Source organism: Haemaphysalis longicornis, unplaced genomic scaffold (assembly GCF_048455015.1).
Source record: "Haemaphysalis longicornis isolate Haplotype H1 unplaced genomic scaffold, Haemaphysalis longicornis Haplotype H1 scaffold_10, whole genome shotgun sequence".
Taxonomy (NCBI): domain Eukaryota; kingdom Metazoa; phylum Arthropoda; class Arachnida; order Ixodida; family Ixodidae; genus Haemaphysalis; species Haemaphysalis longicornis.
In genome coordinates, this window is record NW_027526204.1 from 9,285,268 (window position 1) to 9,306,812 (window position 21,545).

General features: G+C 49.8%; 1 non-coding gene across 1 annotated transcript; it reads right to left on the minus strand.

Annotated features, from left to right (window-relative positions):
* Window positions 1–1,199: 1,199 nt before the first annotated feature.
* On the minus strand, window positions 1,200–1,271 carry Trnai-uau (transfer RNA isoleucine (anticodon UAU)). The gene has a single exon. It is a non-coding gene; the product is annotated as a tRNA-Ile (tRNA).
* Between the last annotated feature and the right edge of the window lie 20,274 nt (window positions 1,272–21,545).

Genomic DNA, 21,545 nt, shown 5'->3' on the forward strand with positions numbered 1-21,545 from the left:
CACGTTTTCGCCCACGGCTTCACGAGTCTGTTGCCCCATGACGCATATGGACGGTGGACGGTAGCTACCCCATAGAAACTCTGTGCTCGCAGCCTTTTCGCTTTCTTTCTAATGGCGGCGCAGCGGATGCACAGTGTTGCCACAGTGGCTTGCTGCTTTTCCGCCAACGATTTGGCCATTTTGCAAAGGGTCTATTAAGCCGCCTTGCAATATATATATATATAGTCTGAAAAGATAAAAACTCACACAGAGCGCGAAAAAAATAGGGCTAGTAGAGACAGAGACAAACGAGAAAGACGTAGAAAATAGAAATAAGTGTACTGACGTTTCAGGGAGAGGACTCCCTTGGAGTCCTCTCCCTGAAACGTCAGTACACTTATTTCTACTTTCTACGTCTTTCTCGTTTGTCTCTGTCGCAACTAACCTTATATATATATATATATATATATATATATATATATATATAACACAGAAATAAGGGTTGGCAGTCAAGAACACCTCGGAAAGCAAAGGGGAGGTTGTGTTAGCTCATTGAAACAGATAAAGAATTTGGAAAGAAAGAAAGAAAGCGAAGAAAAAATGCCCGCCAGGTGGGATCCCACCTGGCGGGCATTTTTTCTTCGCTTTCTTTCCAAATTCTTTATCTGTTTCAATGAGCTAACACAACCTCCCCTTTGCTTTCCGAGGTGTTCTTGACTGCCAACCCTTATTTCTGTGTTATTTCTACGAGTCCCTCATTTCCTATTCTGATTCGCTACATATATATATATATATATATAGGTAACAGATATGAACAACTTTGCGGGGAACTTGTCTTTTATAAATTAGTCCAACAGTTTCGGAAGTGTAACTTCGGTCTTTAGGGACAATCTTAGAATGCAGGGACACTTTAACATTGTCCCTGAAGAAGGAAGTTCCACTTCCAAAACTGTTGGACTAAGTTATAATAAACAAGTTAACCCCAAAGTTTATATCTTTCACCTGAACGTTTCTTCTGCCCCGTTGCAAAACTCATGGAATCTATATATATATATTTATATATATATATAAATATATATATATATATATATACAGAAAGATAGGTCGGCAGTCTGCAATGCCAAAGGAGGCATAGTGGTGTGGTTAGGCTCTTTTCTTTTTCCCTACGGTTATTTAGTATACATTTTTTTTAAATATACAGAAGAAAGAAAGAAAACACGCGCCCAGAGTGGGGACCGAACCCACGCCTTTCGATTATATGTCGAATGCCTTACCAATTCGGCTATCTGGGCGACTGTGTTCTCCTTCACTTTCTGGGCTATTTATATTTACTAGAAGTGTATCTGACGCTTGAGGGTGGTAGCCAGCGCCACTCTGACTACACGGGGAGAACGGGACCTTCTTTTCAACCCCCGGGGCATGACTCGAATGTCTACAGCCTGTCATGAGCGGGTTACTGGCGGGAAGCCCTCTTATGCTACCTAGGCATCAAGGCTGCCAGAACCGAGACCCTCGCTAGGCTTTCGCAAAATAATATAGTAAGGAAATGAGGAGCTCGTTGAGGAAATACAGAAAGATAGGTCGGCAGTCTACAATGCCAAAGGAGGCATAGGGGTGTGGTTAGGCTCTTTTTCCCTACGGTTAATTAGTATACATTCTTTTTAAATATACAGAAGAAAGAAAAACACGCGCCCAGAGTGGGGACCGAACCCACGCCTTTCGATTACATGTTGAACGCCTTACCAATATATATATATATATATATATATATAGATAGATATATATATATATATATATATATATATATATATATATATATATATATATATATATATATATATATATATATATATATATATATATATATATATATATATATATATATATATATATATATATATATATATTGTAAGCTTTGACTAAGGTAGACATTAGCAGCCGTATGTGGACATTCTCCTCAGTGGCTATGTGCCAAATGCTATGTGCCACCAGCCTCGCTCGCCGCGCATATCGTCGTCCACGCTATCATCATCGGGATGTTCTGGAATCTCTGCGCTCGACCTGAGCTCGCTAGCCTGTCGCTCTCTGCGCGATTAGTTTAATAAACCGGTGCCCGACGGCTCCAGGCCTGTGCCTCACAAGTGGTGGAGGTAAAGCGGTCTGATCCTTCGTACCTCGACCCCCGACTTACCCCTGGAGCTCCGTTCAGGTCGTCGCTTACCACAAGAGGCCATGCCGATGACATCTGAACCAGCCAGCGCGGCGGGTTCAGCCGTTCCACCGTGCTTCATAACCAGCCACGAGCGGGACCCTCCCTTCTTCACTGGGCTTCCCGGCGATGACGTCGAGGATTGGCTGGATGAATACAACCGAATCAGCTCCTTCAATCGGTGGGACGATGCCTTCAAGCTCCGTAACGTCTCCCTTTCCCTCAGAAAAGTAGCGAGGACGTGGTTCTACAACCACGAGCGCAACTTCACTGACTGGCAGCGATTTACTTCCGAGCTGCGCCTATTCTTCGGAACGTCGTCTACGCGTACGGAAGCCGCCAAAAAGAAATTGGACGAGCGCATACAAAGACCTGGTGAGTCGTACACATCCTACATTGAGGTCGTTCTCGCATTATGCCACCGTGCCAACAAAGATATGACGCAAAACAGCCGAGTGCGCCATGTCCTGAAAGGAATTTCTCCCTTCGCATTTAACGCGCTGGTCGCACAGAACCCCACTAGCGTTAACCAGGTCGTAACGATGTGTCTGCGCCTCGACGACCTGCAGTCCCTCCGTGTGCAGCCAACACAGTGGGACTCCCGCGCTTCCATGGACGAAGCGGACTTGCGATCCATGATAAGATCAATTATCCGCGAGGAACTGGGAGTGCAGACACCGCTCGGTTTTTCAGAATCACGACGCGAGACATCTCCTCCGGATCTTCGCGAGATGATCAAACAAGAGTTGGCCTACCTTATGCCGGCCTCCCCATCAGCAACAGATATTCATCCCGGCTCAACTCAAGCCGCATTGGCTTCGCTGCCTTATGCTTCCAATGCCACGATTTCGACACCTCTCTCCGACTCGGTATGTTCGCCTTTGGCACCTGTGTCTACCCCTGTCTCTCGACCGCCCATGCTCACCCGGTCTGACCATGTGCATCCTCACCCAGTGCCACCTGCTGGTCCCGTTCAGTTTCTGCCAGGTCCTCCTCAGTTCGCGTATGGCTACCCTGCTTGGCGTCCGTCCCGCCCAACCTGTTTCTATTGTGGCATCCGGGGGCATATCTCTCGTTTCTGCCGAAGACGCCAACAAGATGAAAGGCTCGCGTACTCCCCCGTTCCACAAAGCAGGAGTCAACCGTCTTACGACTATTATTCTCAAAGGTTTCCGTACGCACAACGTTCGCCGTCACCCGCAGACTACCAGGACCAGCACCGCAGCTCCCGCCCGCCGAGACGATCTTCCCCAACGCCCTTCCGCCGCGGCTCTACCTCGCCGCTTCATCCTGCCTCCCACAACACGGAAAACTAAAGGGGGCAGTTTCTGGGGGCGAAACTGCGTCACTTCGGAATTCTGGAAGTCCTCCTCATCGACCATCGAACAGGTTATCAGTTTTAGTTGAAGGAATTAGTGTTGAAGCTCTTGTGGACACTGGTGCGAGCATTTCGATAATTCACGAAAGTTTATGTTCTCTACTGCGAAAAGTAAAAACTCCATATTCTGGCCCGGCTATATGAGGTGCGAACTCCGCTCCTATTCAACCATCTGGACTGTGTACAGCTCGTGTTTTTATAGACGGCATTCGACACCACATTCAGTTCGCAGTACTGGCATCATGCGTTCACCAAATGATATTCGGCTGCGATTTTCTTAAATCGGCGTCTGCTGTGATTTCTTGTGGTGAACCGATGATTCATATGAATGATACAGACTTGGCCAGTGTTTCCGATACTGCAGACTTGCGATTGGTGGCGTCCTGCGACTTAACTCTTCCCCCTGCTCAAGAAACTATACTCTCGGTTAATTCGGACAAAATTCTCGACGGTGATGTACTCATTGCTCCGACAGGAAAACTCCCCCTTCATGGCGTAGTCATATCCCCCTGCCTCGTCCGTTTTTCTGTGGGAACTGCTCTTCTGGCCGCAGCGAATACTACAGCCGAAGCGGTTTTCTTGCCCCGAGGGACCACCGTTGCTTGTGGTCCGCGCGATGATGCAGTGAATGTCGTCTCATTGGGATCTGTCACGTCGGACGATCATTCGGTGAGTACTAAGCCTTCATCCTTTCCCATTAGTGCAACAATCAGTTCGGATCTTGACCCAGAGCAACAGGAAATGCTATTGGCTCTTCTGGGGCAACACGAAATTTTATTTGATTCTTCTTCTACCATCTTACGGCAGACCTCCGCAGCCACCCATCGAATCGACACAGATGGCTCGTGTATCATTCGACGTCGCCCGTATCGCGTCTCACTGAAGGAGCGTCAAATAATTCAGGAACATGTCGACGACATGCTGAAGAAAAACATAGTTCGCCATTCAACCAGCTCCTGGTCATCGCCCGTTGTTCTAGTCCAGAAGAAGGACGGATCTGTACGATTTTGTGTGGATTACCGGGTGCTTAACAACATAACTCGGAAAGATGTCTATCCGATGCCTAGAATTGATGATGCTTTGGACACCTTGCAAGGGGCCGAATACTTCTCCAGTCTGGATTTGAGATCGGGATACTGGCAAATTCCCATGCACGAGCAAGACAAAGAAAAAACAGCTTTCAGCACGCCTGACGGTCTTTACGAATTTAACGTAATGCCGTTCGGGTTGTGTAACGCTCCGGCCACATTTGAACGCATGATCGATACGGTTTTACGCGGCTTAAAGTGGAAGACGTGCCTATGTTACCTTGACAACATAGTCGTATTTTCTTATACTTTTCCCGAACATCTCCGTCGGCTTAACGAAGTGTTAACTTGCCTTTCAAACGCCGGCCTGACCCTTAACACAAAGAAATGCCACTTTGCAAGCAAGTCAATCAAGGTATTAGGTCACCTGGTGAGCAAAGAGGGAATCCGGCCCGACCCTGACAAAATCAATGCCGTACTAAATTTTTCTCGCCCAAACCGTCAAAAAGAACTTCGCAGCTTCTTAGGATTGGCCTGCTACTTCCGCCGCTTCATTCGAAACTTCGCTTCAATCGCTTCCCCTCTACATAAACTGCTGTCTTCTGACACAGCGTTTCTATGGTCCGACGACTGCGAAGCTGCCTTTCAGAAACTGAAGTGTGCCCTAACCTCTGATCCCGTACTCGGCCATTTTGATGAAACAGCGCCCACTATACTACACACCGACGCCAGCGGACTCGGCATTGGGGCTGTTCTGTTACAGCGCAGAACATCTTCTGTTGAGCAGGTAATTGCCTACGCCAGCCGGACATTGACACCTGCTGAGAAAAATTACACAATAACAACAGAGCAGGAGTGCCTCGCTGTAGTTTGGGCAGTTCAAAAGTTTCGTCCATATCTGTACGGGCGTCACTTCACTGTGGTCACGGACCATCACGCCCTTTGTTGGATATCTTCCCTAAAGAACTTGACCGGGCGGCTAGGCCGTTGGGTACTCCGCTTACAAGAGTACAGCTTCACCGTCGTCTACAAGACTGGCAAAAAGCACGGGGATGCAGACGCTCTGTCACGCTGCCCGTTATCCCCCGCTCAAGATGACATTCAAGCGCTTTCTGAATCAACGACAGCCTTACGGATCGCCGCTGTGGACACTTGCACGGAACCACTTTCTGAATTGGCCTCTCGGCAAAGGTCCGACACTTACTGTCGCAACCTCATTGACCTGTTAGACGGTTCCGCTCAACCACGCAATAGTCGTTCACGCCGCCAGCTCCGCCAATTTCGACTCAGTAATGGAACCCTTTACCGGTACAACTACCACCCAACAGGCGACAGATGGGTGCCCGTCATTCCCCGGGCCCTCCAACGCAAAATTTTAGAGACATTTCACGACGACGCTACCGCGGGCCACCTTGCCTTCCACAAAACATATGACCGTATCAAGAGCCGCTTCTTCTGGCCCGGCCTATCCACCTCTGTTGCCAAACATGTTGCATCGGGCGTATTGTGTCAGCGCCGCAAACGTCCAACTTCGGGACCTGCAGGCACACTGCAACCCCTAGCGTGCCCCTCCTCTCCTTTCGAAGTCGTTGGCATCGATCTCTACGGTCCTCTTCCCGTCACTTCGGCTGGACATCGGTGGGTCATTACCGCAGTGGACCACTTGACACGATACGCGGAAACAGCTCCTATTCGCACGGGCTGCGCTTTAGAGGTGACTGAATTCTTTTTGAAGACGATATTTCTGCGACATGGACCGCCCAGAGTGCTTCTAAGTGACCGAGGCCGGGTATTTGTTTCGGCCGTGCTTGCAGAAGTTCTTCGCGCCACCAAAACTGTACATAGAACCACGTCCAGCTACCACCCTCAAACTAATGGTTTGACTGAAAGTTTTCATCGCACGCTCTCGGATATGATTTCCTGTTACATTCAGCCCGACCATAAAAACTGGGACGTCATTCTCCCCTTCGTCACCTACGCCTATAATACAGCGGTTCAACGAACCAAGGGATTTTCGCCGTTTTTCCTTGTTCCTGGGCGCCCACCTTCAACTGTTCTCGATAATTCTTCCTTGACTGCGCCTGTGGCCTCTGCATCCAACAGTATCGATGACTTTATTTCTCGCCTGTCTTACAGCCGCCATCTCGCTCGTCTCAGGACGGCAGCCTCACAGGAAGACCGCAAGTCAAACTACGACGCTTCGCACCGCGTTGTCTCGTTTCGAGCCGGCGATCAGGTCTTACTTTCCACTCCGCTCCTTACCCCAGGACTGTGCGAGAAGTTCCTTCCCCGCTTCGTAGGCCCTTACATTATCCAGGAACAGACTTCACCGGTAAATTACCGCGTTACGCCCACCTCTACTGTCACCGACCGCCGTTGTCGCGGCACTGAAGTTGTACACGTTTCCCGGATGAAGCCTTTCAACTCCCGGAATCCGCCTTAAGCGCCCGAGTCGGCCGCTTCAGCCCCGAGGGAAATGTTGTAAGCTATGACTAAGGCAGACATTAGCAGCCGTATGTGGACATTCTCCTCAGTGGCTATGATCCAAATGCTATGCGCCACCAGCCTCGCTCGCCGCGCATATCGTCGTCCACGCTGTCATCATCGGGATGTTCTGGAATCTCTGCGCTCGACCTGAGCTCGCTAGCCTGTCGCTCTCTGCGCGATTAGTTTAATAAACCGGTGCCCGACGGCTCCTGGCCTGTGCCTCACAATATATATATATATATATATATATATATATATATATATATATATATATATATATATATATATATATATATATATATATTGTGGCGAAGAGTATGAGCGGACACCTCAGAGCAAGTAGACCTAACGCAGCTCTATCCGCCTCTGCGCGTATGCGGTGAAGCGGCGTAGAAACAAGAAAACCCGAAAGAACGCTCGGCGTCTGGACTCGGAGAACCGTACTCTCGGTCATCGTGTGTGCACGACTCGACCGTGAATAAACTCCTCTCTAAGCGGCTACCCAGGCGTCGGCTTTATCCTTTACAAATGGTGGAGGAGCCGGGATCGATCCAGTCGTGGAACCCCTTAGCCGCAATCTCCCAGCCGTCATGAACACCGAAGGCAGCCACGCCCTCGCCGCCGACTGTGATGTGCTCCGGTGCCAAACGTGAGCGAGATCCCCCGGGCTTCAATGGCGCCGATGAAAATGACCCATAAGACTGGCTGTCATCGTTTGCGCGGGTGAATACACATATTCAATGGAACTAAGTCATAGAAATAACCAAATTGAGCTTCTCCCTGCACGCTGTCGCTAAACAATGGTACGGGAACAACGCGCATCGCTTCAAGACATGGGCTGATGTCTACGCTGATTTCTTGATTGCTTTCTGCCGTTCAGCAGTCCGAAAGCTTCGCGCAGAACAGCGCTCGCGCGAACGTGCACAGCACGCGGGTGAAGCTATCACAAGTTATGTTTAAGATGTCGACCTCTGCAAAAAGGTAAACAGCAGTATGACTGAAACAGATAAAATAAAGCACATTCTTAAGGGCAGTTATGACGACGGTTCTCAGGTGTTTGTGGCTAAAAATCTGCAAACGACATCATCAGTAATTGCCAGTTTTACGAGGAGACGCGCAAAGAGCGGGGCCTAACGAGGCGCACAGTCGTGCATGAGCCCTTGGCAAGCCTAGCCGCTGATGCCCACGAGAACCCCGTCATGAAAGCTTGAAAAGGTAAAAAGCGCGACTTGGACAACGACAGTAGAGAAGGACGACGGGACAAGCGCTCACTTTCAACTAACATTTATTGAGGCATCGTCTCATATTTATACATGTACCAGGAGCATGCGCACTTTGGAACACTACGTAGAACGAATCAACCAGAGAACATAATCACAGTGACATTTTCAAAAATTCACACTCACTGGCACGCAAAAGAACCGAAGTATCACTGACGCATTTATCACCTTTCTGCTTAATATGGAACGCTTCTAACAGCTCTCTCGCCACGGAATTTTTACTCCTACCGAGAATCCTAATCTGGTCAAACAGAGGTCTGCACTCTTTCAAGGGACTGACAGGCCTACAGTCTTTGCAGTGTGCGGGTAAATGCGCACGCGTATCATTGTTAAGAGAAGAACTATGCTCGCGTGCCCGGTCATTCACACACCTGCCCGTCTGGCCGATGTAGGCCTCCCCGCATAAAAGCGGTATCTCGTAGACTACACCGACGTCACACGCCACAAAGCGCTTGGCATGCTTCTTTTCGCACTTTTTCGGTTTTGGCTTGCCGGAAATTTGCGCACACAGGCGGCCGAGTTTCTGTGGAGCAGAAAACACCACCGGCACTTGGTACCGTTCTGCCACTTTTTTCAGGTTGTGCGTAACCTTATGTATATAGGGCAGAACAACAGGCTTCACCTTTTTGCCTTCACCTTTTCACCTATATTGCCTTCACCTGTTCTGCCCTATATACATAAGGTTACGCACAACCTGAAAAAAGTGGCAGAACGGTACCAAGTGCCGGTGGTGTTTTCTGCTCCACAGAAACTCGGCCGCCTGTGTGCGCAAATTTCCGGCAAGCCAAAACCGAAAAAGTGCGAAAAGAAGCATGCCAAGCGCTTTGTGGCGTGTGACGTCGGTGTAGTCTACGAGATACCGCTTTTATGCGGGGAGGCCTACATCGGCCAGACGGGCAGGTGTGTGAATGACCGGGCACGCGAGCATAGTTCTTCTCTTAACAATGATACGCGTGCGCATTTACCCGCACACTGCAAAGACTGTAGGCCTGTCAGTCCCTTGAAAGAGTGCAGACCTCTGTTTGACCAGATTAGGATTCTCGGTAGGAGTAAAAATTCCGTGGCGAGAGAGCTGTTAGAAGCGTTCCATATTAAGCAGAAAGGTGATAAATGCGTCAGTGATACTTCGGTTCTTTTGCGTGCCAGTGAGTGTGAATTTTTGAAAATGTCACTGTGATTATGTTCTCTGGTTGATTCGTTCTACGTAGTGTTCCAAAGTGCGCATGCTCCTGGTACATGTATAAATATGAGACGATGCCTCAATAAATGTTAGTTGAAAGTGAGCGCTTGTCCCGTCGTCCTTCTCTACTGTCGTTGTCCAAGTCGCGCTTTTTACCTTTTCAAGCATAATGCACCAACTTGCCCAACAGATTTGTTTAATGAACCCCGTCATGCTCCAGCACATGCAGAAATGGGTGCGAGGAGAGGTTTGTCGCCAACTGTCCCTTTTGCCATACACGGAACCGGCGCACTCCCCACTTGCCTCAGCTGTTCCGAACGTCATTCAAGAGCACGTTGCCGAAGGGCTCCGTTGTGTACGTCCGCATCCTCCTGTGGCCACTCCTTTCACGTACGCTGACAACACTAGATAATTTGCCGACGTCGCTGCAAACAGGCCTTTCCACGATGCCGCGCCGATACCATATGCTGAGGTCGAAGCGAGACCCAGGGCCAACTGTCCCCTTGCAACTCCTCCCATCACCACAGTGAGGCCATATATGCGTTCAGGATTTCAAGCTGGCCATCCCTAGCACCGTCGTATCTGTTTTAAACCAAAGCTTTTTAGCTATACCCCCCCAAGGGTTCTTTCGCGACCCTTGGTGTCACCAGAAAACTCCCGCAAAAAAATAAAAGAATTTACGGGCACCGCCAGGAATAGAACCTGGAACTAATACAATAACAAAGCCAGAGCACGTTGTCTTACCGATTCAGCTACAAGCCCACGCGGAGACAGGGAAGAGAAGTCGTGCCCTTACCACGCACATCTACGGGTTTAACTCCTGTATTCTTTTTGAATGTCACGCGGTAGCGATTAAAGGAAGCTCACACCAACCCATGGCATCTCACTTCTAGTACGCCAATGTGCTAAAGACTGTGGCTTCGAGTGTTCCCGTAAAAAATCTCAGCTCCTTCTCGTCCGCCCTCACGCCAAGCGACACCACAGGGAACACATTCAAATACTCCTTTATGGCCAGGCCATCACTCCAAGCCCAAGCATCAAAATCCTGGGCCTACATCCTCAGGCCACACCAAGAGTGATGTATCCTTGGAGCGGCTCAAACACAGCATCAATAAAATCATGTACATAATCAGGCGAGTTGCCACCAAGAAGCGAGGTCTCAAGGAATTCGATACCTTTCGATTAGTCAAGCATTTGTCCTCTCGAGAATTACTTACGTCAACCCCCTGTCTTCTGCTCGGCACGGAGGACATAAAAATACTTTATATAATGATTAGAAAGGCGATTGAGCAAGCCATTGGTGTTCCCATGAGTTTGTGCACAGAGAGGCTGCTTAGCACGGGGCTCTACAACACGGTGGAAGAGCTGATAGAGGGATACTTTTCTATCCAGAAGCTCCGAATGATCAGAGCTGCGGCGGGTCGCCGCATGCCTCACCATATTGGTTAGGCTGCACAGAATGTCACGCCGCTTGATGTACTCCTGGACTTTTGGCGACAAGAACTAAAGGTCCTCCCTTTGCTGAGAAAGATGAACCCCTCACACGACCAGGGTCACCGACAAGCACGGGCTCAAGCGCTCACCACCACCCTCAGTGGGAATCATGCATTTATCTTCACAGATGCCATGGAGGTAGCCATCATCGTGGCGACCTCCAGAACCAACCTCCTTGCTTGTGCCTCAGTCAAGGCTAAAGACATGACAGCAGCAGAAGAGGCAGCCATTGCCTTGGCTCTCACTCAACCACGGGTTCGTAAGGTAGTCATCGATTTCCAACAAGCCTACCGGAATCACCAGGCGGGTTTGGTGTCCCGAACTGCACTGCAGGTGCCAAAAAACCCCTCCTCAAATTGTTCCATTCAGCTCATCTCGACACCGGCTCACGCTTCCATGGAGGGAAACGAATACATTCAATAAGCCTGCACTTTTACCCCCCGTGTTATGGAGCTGCGCGAGGACAGTCACCGGCTTGTCTGGTTCAGAGACATGACCCAGATTATCGCCTTCTCAGACAGACCCTACCTTCGCCTTACCCTGATCACTCCATAGAACAACAAACTACCCTACCGCTCATACAATCCGGCTCCTTCCAAGTGAGATCGCCTAACACCGGGTTTGAGCTTTAATTTCATAAAAAAAGAGTTTGCACTCATGTGCTACAGCAATACAACTAAAGCAACCACCGTTCATGCGTCATGCGATCATTCAACCTTACCAAGAATATCTCTTTGAAGAGGGTGTGGTTAAGTGCACTTCAGTTCTCCCTGGTTTTGCCATTTGTAGTGCGACGTGAGTGAATTTAAGTGAAGTCGCATGGGTAATCGTTGTGGGTGCCGCTTACAGCTTGGCTTTACAACCACATTCACAGGGTGGATTGGCGCTGTTTTTTTCGTGGTGGCTTCATGGACACGTGCCTCGGTATTGTCATCGTAACTTGGTACCTCCGCGAGTAATTCCCCCAATTGTTACTGTCCTTCCCCACCTTTCAATCCACCGCCCACTCGTCCCCTGCTCGAGTCTGACTCTTCTGACCACCGCGACTTCAACAATCGTCATTCCATGTCCACATGGCGACGCTCTCTGTCTCCTATGCGCCACCGTCCTGCCACTAGCGACGCGGAAAACTAGAGGCCACAGTTCCGGAGGCAAGAACTGCGTCGTCATCAAACTGCCGAAGACCGATGATTTCACCATATAATGTATTTATGTCGCTGTCAAAGATGTCGCTATGGTCGAACGCATCGACACTGGAGCCGCTGTTTCGGTTATAGACGCAAAATTAGGCCGCAGTTAACGAAAGTGATGACACCACATTTGCGACTGTCATTGCGCACCGCTACCGCAGAACACATTTATCCCTTAGGTATCGTCATTCATACGCTGAATCGTCATTCAGCATATTCTTTACGTATTCGAGTTCATTGTTCTCTCATCGTGCTCACATCAAGCCATCTTGGGTTGGGATTTCCTGTCACGAAACAGAGCTTTTATCAATTGCGGCCGTGCTGAAGTAGAATTCTTCCCGTTCCTGGACCTTCCTGCTAGCAGTTCGTCTTTTCAAAAAGTTGTCGTTGCCGAGGATACCACCATTCCACCATCCACTGCCGTCCTCGTGAGTTTATCCTGCAGCGCTGTGTCTGAGGAAAACGCTCTCTTCACGTCGTCCTCCCTGTTCGTCTATCGACGGTGTCTTCCTTTGCCCTTCGCCATGTTGACGGCTACGACGGCCACACCAGAATTGTTGTCGCTAATAACGACTCTTGCCCCCGTTACTTGCTCCGCGGTGAATGTTTCGGCGCCATCGAGCCGACAGCCTCTTCCATCGTCGTAGATCTGCCCGATGATTTGCCGCATGTTGATATCGACGCACTCTCTTCTACATGTCCAACGTCACCGCCTCCCTCGGAAGTTTTCCGTCATGCTATAGAAGCAAACCTCTGCAAGAACGATACAAACCCCTCTACAAGAACGAGACCAACTTCTGAGGTTACTACATCGCTTTCAGGCGTCCTTCGATTCTGTAAAGACATCACTCGGTCACACATGAACTGTAACTCACCACATCGACACCGGATCCCATGTACCTGTACGGCAGCGACCCTACCGCGTGTCCGCCTCTGAACGTGACATAATTGACGGTCAGATAGACGACATGCTGCAGCGCGGTGTTATCGGCCCATCAAACAGCCCATGGACTTCCCCTTTGTCCTTGTCAAGAAGAAAGATGGCCCCATCCGCTTCTGTGTTGACTACCTACGTCTAAACAGCATTACTCGCAAGGACGTCTACCCTTCGCCACGAATAGATGATGCCCTGGACTGCTTGCAGGGAGCTGAATTTTGCTCCTCCCTGGACTGATGCTCAGGATATTGACAAGTCCTCATGGCAGACGCACATCGACCTAAAACGGCGCTCATTACTCCCGAAGGCGTCTATAAATTTAACGTGATGCCGTTCGGTCTATGTAACGCGTCAGCAACATTCGAAACAATGATGGACAACATTCTTCGTGGCCTGAAGTGGAAGACTTGCTTATGCTACCTTAACGACATCGTGGTATTTTCTCGGGTTTCTCGACGCATCTCGTTCGCCTAGACCAAATACTAACGTGCATGTCGGCAGTGGGACTCCAACTAAATAATAAACAATGCCACTTTGGTACTCGGCAGCTGATGATCCTCGACCACATCATTAGCAAGGATGGAATCCTTACCGATCCAGCTAAGCCCCGCGTGGTGGAGGAATTCCAGACACCTACCACGCAGAAGGCTCTTTGCAGGGTCCGCGGCCTGTGTTCGTATTTCCGCCGCTTCATCCGTAATTTTGCATCTATGAGCGCTCCGTTAACTCAGCTCCTCGGTGTCTACAATGGCCTCTCAGCGTGGTCACCTGGCTTCCGTCGACGCGTTTGCTACACTACGCTGTCTATTGATATTGTTACAGAGTTAGGTACAGAACGATCACTAGGTTGTATCTTACGTTGGTCGGCAGTCAATCGCCTGTGTGGGGTATGTCCCAGTGGATCCCGACCGAGGGGGCATGGTGGCACATAGAAGAGGAGTGCGAAGGAGAGTTTTCCCCGGCTCGCTGCTCACCTCCCTCCATTGTACCACGTCTTGCCTGTGGTTCCACATGGCTTGTAAATAAAGCCTTCATCCATTTATTACGTCCGTAGCATCTGGTGGAGGTGCTGGGTAATTCGTCGTCCTGGATGAGGCGGAACCACCCTATTTTCTACGCAGCAGGCGTGTTGCCAATCTACTTCCGGAAGAAGCGACAATGCCAATGGGGCCGACGGATGCCACCTCTTCTGGAATGGTCAGTGTCTGGCCTCATCAGAGTGAGCCACTCATGTTTAAAGGAACTGCCGAGGAAGACGCAGGGGACTGGCTCGGGCACTACCAGGAGTCAGCAAGTATAACACGTGGGACGCTCGCGAACAGCTCGCGAACGTGGTGTTCTCCTTGGACCTTACTGCATTAGTGTGTTTTGAGAACCATGAGCACAGATTCGATACGTGGGACTGTTTCGTCAACGAATTTCGGGCGAGCTCTGGCGACACGGCTTCCCGAAAGAAAAAGGCAGAGCAGACTCTCGCGCAGAGAGCTGAAGTCCCCGGCGAAACTTGCACATTGAAGAAGTCCTTAAACTGTGCCGCCTCGATAATCCTTCGATGCTAGATGAAGACAAAGAGGGGCACCTCCTTAAAGGTATTGCTGAGGCCGTCTATAACTACGTCTTAACTAACGCAAACCTGGCGTCAGCTCTGGACCTAATTCGTCATTGCCGCGCGTTCGAAACCCTGAAAATGCGACGTGTCACCCCAAAGTTTGGACGCCTGGCGAACGTGAATACTGTTGCCAGCGTGGACGTCGGCTCGATTCCTTCCGAGGACATAACTTCGCTGGTGCGTCGCATCAATAGAGAAGAAGTCGCACAGCAAGGTTTGAGTCGTGACCAAAGCTTTCTCCAGTGTGCTGTTTCTGATCCAGCATTTCAGCAATGCATAGTGCAAGCTGTCTAGAGTCACTCTCAGACGCCTTCGGTTCGAGCAGGGAATAGGAATGAGCATACCGCTTACAATGAAGACCGTAGCAGGCGTCCAGATTTCAGTCCTCCACGTCGCGAGTACGAAAATTACGGCGAGGACACACCTTTTTGTTACGCACCTGCCGGCTACTCCCGACCACACCACTCCTTAGGTCAACCGGTCGCATTTCGTGAACAGCGCAGTTGCTACAACTGTGGTATCCGCAGTCACATTTCCCGTTTTTGCCGTCGGCCTCCCCAGCAATATGAACTACCACCTCGACGGCCATACACAGATAACCAGACCAACGCACCCTTACAGCCGTAGTTCCAGCCAACTACAATGCGCAACAACTCCCGGGGTTCCGACAGGAGCTTCACTCCTGCTCCGTCCCCTCGACGACCACGATCTCCAACACCACAGCGCCGAATGAGCCCACCACCCGAGGTAAACTAGGTGCTGAGGCAAACGGCGGTGAGGTCGTGGGCCGGCCATTTTCGCCCATTTCCCTGCCCGTCGTTATGCCAAACTAGAGAGTGACTATCTGTAGCTGGTGTAAACACGGAGGTTTGATTGACACTGGCACTGCGGTGTCAGTAATGAGTTTCGCTTTCACAATACGCCTTGGACCAAAAGTTAAGTTTTTCTGTGATCGACAGATTCAGTATTGTGGAGTCGGACGCGAGCGTTTGTTTCCAGTTGGAATCAGCTCAGTGACAGTTTTGCTTGGCGAAAACAGTTATTGAAAGAGTTCATTGGTTTAGACCAGGCAACTTATAGAGTTATATCGTGGATCGGCTTTTACGTGATTGCGGCGCACTGTTTGACTGCGGAACTGGAGAAATTTTGTTCCGAAGCGAAACTCTACCTACTACTCGGGCGAACTCGCTTGGTTGTGGATTACAGTTCGCCGATGAGGCCACTACCAAAGGTTTTTGCCTACGTACTCCCGCAAAACACAGGTTATGAATGTAGCTCGGTGAAAGCGTTGTCATAGCCGCACCCCTTAATTGGCATATCCGAACTGCTGAAGCCAGAGCCTGGGCTCTGGCTCGAGCAGTTCGGATGTGCCAATTGCTAACCCCGTCCTCCAGAATACCGGTCTGGTATTCTGGAGGTCGTGGGTTCAGATACCACCTGGCGGGCATTTTTCCTCCGCTTTCTTTCTCTCTTTCCAAATTCTTTATCAAGTTTCAATGACCTACCACCACCTTCCCTCTCCTTTCCGAGGTTTTCTCGACTTCCGACCCTTATTTGTATATATATATATATATATATATATATATATATATATATATATATATATATATATATATATTGTAGAACAGAGACGTACGGGACGAGGGATTCCGTAAGGACACATATCAAAGTTGCAGTCCTTATTGCCAGTGCTGTTTGGCGTTTTTAACAGTGTTTTATAGTGCCGAATGAGGTATGATTGCCTTTTTTTTTAATGCAGGAATAAATAATTGAAAATTCAAGTCGAGAAAAAATGCGCCGTTTTTTCCGGAAGCGGGAATCGAACCCACAACCTCCGCATAACGCGTGCGGTGCTCTACCATTGAGCTAGTTCCGCGGCGACTCCTCTCTCGACTATACCGCGGGGTTTTGTATTTACTACTGCTCAGAGCCCGGTCAACTAGCGCCGCCCCTCGACCACCGCGGGAAGACGTAGAACGTCTTTTCCCAGCGGCCGCACGTACGACGTGGTCGGAAGTCGGGGATAGCCAAAGGCATTTCAGACTGCTGAAGCCAGAACCCTCGTAATGCATTTTGTAGAACAGAGACGTACGGGACGAGAGATTCCGTAAGGACACATATCAAAGTTGCAGTCCTTATTGCCAGTGCTGTTTGGCGTTTTTAACAGTGTTTTATAGTGCCGAATGAGGTATGATTGCCTTTTTTTTTTTAATGCAGGAATAAATAATTGAAAATTCAAGTCGAGAAAAAATTCGCCGTTTTTTCCGGAAGCGGGAATCGAACCCACAACCTCCGCATAACGCGTGCGGTGCTCTACCATTGAGCTAGTTCCGCGGCGACTCCTCTCTCGACTATACCGCGGGGTTTTGTATTTACGACTGCTCAGAGCCCGGTCAACTAGCGCCGCCCCTCGACCACCACGGGAAGACGTAGAACGTCTTTTCCCAGCGGCCGCACGTAAGACGTGGTCGGGCTCTGAGCAGTCGTTGACCGGGCTCTGAGCAGTCGTAAATACAAAACCCCGCGGTATAGTCGAGAGAAGAGTCGCCGCGGAACTAGCTCAATGGTAGAGCACCGCACGCGTTATGCGGAGGTTGCGGGTTCGATTCCCGCTTCCGGAAAAAACGGCGCATTTTTTCTCGACTTCGATTTTCAATTATTTATTCCTGCATAAAAAAAAAGAAAAAAAGGCAATCATACCTCATTCGGCACTATAAAACACTGTTAAAAACGCCAAACTGCACTGGCAACAAGGACTGCAACTTTGATATGTGTCCTTACGGAATCCCTCGTCCCGTACGTCTCTGTTCTACAAAATGCATTACGAGGGTTCTGGCTTCAGCAGTCTGAAATGCCTTTGGCTATCCCCGACTTCCTACCACGTCTTACGTGCGGCCGCTGGGAAAAGACGTTCTACGTCTTCCCGCGGTGGTCGAGGGGCGGCGCTAATTGACCGGGCTCTGAGCAGTCGTAAATACAAAACCCCGCGGTATAGTCGAGAGAGCAGTCGCCGCGGAACTAGCTCAATGGTAGAGCACCGCACGCGTTATGCGGAGGTTGTGGGTTCGATTCCCGCTTCCGAAAAAACGGCGCATTTTTTCTCGACTTGAATTTTCAATTATTTATTCCTGCATAAAAAAAAGGCAATCATACCTCATTCGGCACTATAAAACACCGTTAAAAACGCCAAACAGCACTGGCAATAAGGACTGCAACTTTGATATATATATATATATATATATATATATATATATATATATATATATATATATATATATATATATGGAAAGCGACAAACTCACACAGAGCGCGAAAAAAGGTTAGTAGAGACAGAGACACACGAGAAAGACGTAGAAAATAGAAATAAGTTTACTGACGTTTCAGGATGAGGACTTTCGTTCTTTGGATCCCCACGGGTGGGATCCAAACCTGGGTTCGGAACCCACCCGGCGGGAATTTTTTCCCCACTTTCTTTCTGACTCAAAAAATTATTCATCTGTTTCTATGACCCACCACAACCCTACCCCCCCCCCCCCCCTTTGCTTTCCGAGGTTTTGTTGACTGCCAACCCTTATTTTCGGTTCTATTTCACCGAGCCCCTCATTTATCTTTTTCTGATTCGCTACATACTTAGCGAGGGCCTCTGTTCAGGCAGTCTTGGTGCGAAAGTTAGGTTAAGAGGGTTCAACGCTGGTCGACCACTGTCGACATGTCGTAGACACTAGAGTCACGGCCCGGGGATTAAAAAGAAGGACCCCTTCACCCACAGTAGTCCCGGTGGCGCTGGCTACCACTCCCCAGTGCAGGAAACAAAAAATACCTTAACATAAATACCCGAAAAAGTGGTGGGGAAACAGCCCCGCCGGTAGCGTAGTGCTTATGGCACCAGAACGGTATTGTGGAGGGCGTTGGTTCGGATCCCACCCGGCGGGAATTTTTTTACCACTTTCTTTCTGACTCAAAAAATTCTTCATCTGTTTCTATGACCCACCACAACCCCCCCCCCCCCCCCTTTTGCTTTCGGTTGTTTTCTTGACTGCCAAACCATATTTTCCTGTCTTATTTAACCGAGCCCCTCTATTACCATTTTCTGATTCGCTACAAGCTTAGCGAGGGCCTGTGTTCTGGCAGTCTTGGTGCCAAAGGTAGGTTAAGAGGGTTCAACGCTGGTCGACTGTCATGTGGTAAGAATACCCCATACCCGAAGGGGGATTGCCCCAGAAGATGTTGGAAGAAAAGATGAAGAGAAAGAAGAATCGGCATACGGGATGGTGAGAAGGATTTTGAAGTGACCAATGAAGAAGAAACACAGGGTAATCGAAGAGGAGGTGAGGTAGCTTGTCCAGCAAATGGGAGCCCCACACGGTAGAATGTGAGGTGAAGAGGAGGAGCACGAAGTGGAGTGGAGAGAGTGGAACGAGGTCTTGGGAGGACCGGTGGCAAGTTCGGGCCGTGCCCCACAACGCACCGTTTGGCAGCGGGCAGCTCGGAACCACCTGTTACCAGCGGCTTCGCTCTAATGGCCTCCTGCTGACCGGCGGCATCGCACCGCCGGCGAACCCGTCGGGCCGTGCCCCACGACGCACCAGCGCCATCGCACCGTCTGGCAGCAGGCAGCTCGGGACCACCTATGACCAGCAGCTTCGCACTGCTGGCCTCCTGCTGAGCCGCGCTGCTCAGCGAAGCCATGGCATCGCACCGCAGTCATCTGGACCACTGACGACCAGCACGGGCCGTCGCGACGTGCTGCGACGTTTGGGCAACGCGGAAGCCCACCCACTGGGCCACGTCATCGGTATCGCACCTGGTTCATCATGGTACCAGCGGTAGGAAGTGTTTGAATTTGGCATAGACAGTTAAATTGTTATAGTGACTTTAGGAGTAGAGTTTTGATAGTTTGTGGTTGGGCTTGTTTTTTGTGCAGAGTGTGATATGCTTGTGAGTTTGTTATGATCGCCTTCGTTTGAGCTTTCGGTGTTGTAAATGTATTGTGTGGAAATCGAATGCTTCAAACCAAGCCTCATCTCTCTGCCGCGTAGGACGCGTGCCATCGACCACTCTCTACATGTCATAGACACTCGAGTCACGGCCCGGGGGTTAAAAATAAGGTCCCCTTCACCCCGAGTAGTCCGAGTGGCGCTAACTACCTCCCCCAAGGGCAGGAAACAAGAAATACCTTAACATAAATACCCGAGAAAGTGGTGGGGAAACAGCCCCGCCGGTAGCGTAGCAGTCATCGCACCAGACCGGTATTCTGGAGGTCGTGGGTTCGGACCCCACCCGGCGGTCATTTTTTTCACCACTTTCTTTCTGACTAAAAAAAATTCATCTGTTTCTATGACCCACCGGATCCCCCCCTTTGTTTTCCGAGGTTTTCTTGACTTCCAACCCGCCACGGTCGTGTTCCACTAAGCACACTTTTATTTATCCAAACCTTTCGGACAGCCAATAGATTTTCATCCGTGTCGACAATGACCCGGCCACTTAAACCGCCATTTTACGTCATTTCAAGCTTCATTTCGTCATTTCACGCACTGACAACACGTTTACAGTTCGCGTCAACAACCGCGACACCATCGTTTCCATTAATCGCCTCAAGCCCGGGTTCACCGAAGCTAACCTGCCTGCGTTCCACTCCAACATTCACCGACAACACCACCACTCTCCCTTCCGTTCGCACCCCCCCCCCCCCCTGCGACCCTCGCAAAACAAAGACTGTGCGTTTTGCTGTGCCGTTTTCCACAAGGACTCCTCCAGTCTCCGCCTGAAGAGGAGAGGCTATGGGAGCGATGGCGCTGGGGCTGAGAGGCAAGAATGCGTGCGGGCCAGGCCCCGCCGGTGCGCAAGCAGCCACGAACGCCGCCACCGTGGAATTACACGGGGCAGCAGTTTTTTGGTGCATGGCATAGCGTTCAGACGCGTCTTGGCTTGTCTATCTGTCGCGCTCCCGACTAAAGTATAAAAAGAAACTGAAAGGTATGTAGAGAAATAAAACAAGAAGAGAAGTTGGTGAAAGGAGAGGCACTGGGCGGGAAGGCACTAATAGGAGGAATCATACACACTTGAATCTTTTTGATGGAAGCCCGCATGGCTTGGGGCTAGCACGGGAGATGGCCACATTCCTAAATGAATAAGCGCACGGCAGAGAAAAGATCTGCGGGGCTAAAACCCAGCACCTTCGCTTCGAACGATAAGATTAGAGGAACAGACAGGGGTAGGATCAATTGGTTAAACCTGTGTTCCAAGTATCTTTTTCGTCTAGGGGAGTACCATACCGAAAGCTGATGAGGGTAACTTCACAAGCTCGTGACTGACTAATCCGACACTTCATGAGTGCCGGAGGTGCCCGATGTCGGAACTTCCGTACGAGGTTCAGCCATGCATTGTAACAGGCCTAATCTTCGAAAGCGTGCCGAGGTGAGAAAATTTATGGGCGGTAGAACCTCTACCACAAGGCCATTCAATGCAATGCCCGCCAGAGTGTCTGCCGCTGCATTGAGCCAGATGCCTGAGTGTCCGGGCACCCGCACCAAACGAAGTTTTTGTAAAGACGGAGGCAGTAACTACCCGAGGGCTCGACGTAGGGCAGGTGACTTTGGCATGATAGATCAGTGTAAACAAAGAGAATGTGTAAGCACAACTGCGTGTTGTGTAGCAGAAACCAGCAGAAACGAGACCAATCGCTAAATATTCAGCATAAAAAGATGTAGTATAGTCAGGCAATCGGTGGGAACAGGCCCAATCTAAACTGGGAGGAAAAATGTCAACTTCTGC